The sequence below is a fragment of the Dryas octopetala genome, chromosome 8 (assembly GCF_963921425.1).
Source record: "Dryas octopetala chromosome 8, drDryOcto1.1, whole genome shotgun sequence".
In the NCBI taxonomy this organism is placed as follows: Eukaryota; Viridiplantae; Streptophyta; class Magnoliopsida; order Rosales; family Rosaceae; genus Dryas; species Dryas octopetala.
The window spans coordinates 21,133,022-21,134,784 of record NC_141373.1 but is presented as its reverse complement, the minus strand read 5'-3'; positions in this window follow the sequence as shown (position 1 = coordinate 21,134,784).

Below are 1,763 nucleotides of genomic sequence, written 5' to 3'. Positions count from 1 at the left end.
CAGCGCTCAACGTTATAAAAAAAACCTTTTCGATTGCTCGGTAACAGTGGGCGGACAACAAAGAAAAAAAAAACAAATGTCTGTCTAAGAGAAATTTCACTTAAGATATATATATTTTAATTAAAAAAACTTAGGTATCCTGAGGATACCACCTGTGTGGTATCACTAGAGAAAGAAAAGAGAGAGAGAGAGAGAGAGAGAGAGAGAGAGAGAGAGGAGGATGGGGATACCACCTGGATATGCAAATTCTTCTCATAATTTAATATATGTATCAAAATAACTTTAATTAGAATATAAATATAATATATTTATATTTATATTTATTTACTTTAAATAATTGTGTAATTTTTTGTTTTTGTGGAAATAGATATATATATATATATATATATCATTCAAGTAAGGATGTCCTTACTTCAAGAAAAGTAAAACATCCTCTTTGGAACTATTCATGTTTTAGGTCCCTTCTCAAGGGTTATTCCTGTAAAAAAATCAGTCAAATCGATAATTATTTGGTCATCTAAACTATGCAGACAAATACAGTCTGTCAAATAAAAATTGAAATGATGTTGGCTGTAATAAAATGGCTAAACAGCTTTTGATTTGACTGGTTTTTTGCAAGGGTGATCTTTGAATGATGTTCTAGAATATGAGAGATTTTTCAGTGTAACCGATACACCGCCACATGATGTAACCAGTATATGTGTCATAATATGAGTGGATGTTATTAATATTATAGCTATTTACAAAAAAAGTCAATAAAACATTTCATAATTACAAAAAGGTCAATGAACAATTTATGAATCTCAAAACAGTCACCATTAACCTATTTATAATAAATGAAATTATGTAACAAAAACTACAAATTACAACCACTGCCACTAACATCACTAACTAACGTATAAAAATTTCAATAAATTACAAAAAAGTCAATCCACTGCCACGTGGCAATACTAACTAACTAGAAGTTGAGAAGCTGACACGTGTCCATAGAAAACCTAACAAAATAACTAATTAGAGAAAATTACAGATTTGGTTTACTTATTTTATACCTAGTTCAATTTTGGTCAACTATATTTTTTAAATTATATTTTGGTCCACTAATTGTTTCATTTGTTCAATAAAGGTTCATATTTGTGACTTTAAATCTTTTGAGTTGTGTTTTCTTCAATTATAATTGAAGTATAAGTTATATTTCATCATTTTTTAGTCATAAAAATAAATTTAGAATATTAGAATCTAAGAGAATTGAGATTAGGTGAAGTTTGAAAAATTGGCAATTTTGAGTACCCTATTTTGGGGTCAATTATCTTGAGTGTTAGAACTTCAATTTGAATGATCTTTATATGGTTGTAAAGAAGAAATGCATAGCTTTAAAACAAGTATATGTTTGCTGAATTTGGGTGAGATTTGATAGGGTAAAAGACATGTCAAATTTGAGAAAACAAATCTGGACCTTTATTGAACAAGTGGAATAATTAATGGACCAAAACATAACTTAAAAAAGGTTGTGGACCAAATTGAACTAGGTATAAAATAACTGGACTAATCTGTAATTTCCTCTAACTAATTAATTGTGATTAATTAGTTAATACTGTTTAATAATTTGTTTTCCTTTCTCCTTTTTTTACTTGTAGCAACGTGTAACATTTTTTTTTCTTCCCATTTCTCCTCTTTTTACCTACAGCAACGTGTAAGTTTTTTTTTTTTTTTCCCCTTCTCCTTTTTTTACATGTAGCAAAGTGTAATGGTTCCCCCCCTCCCCC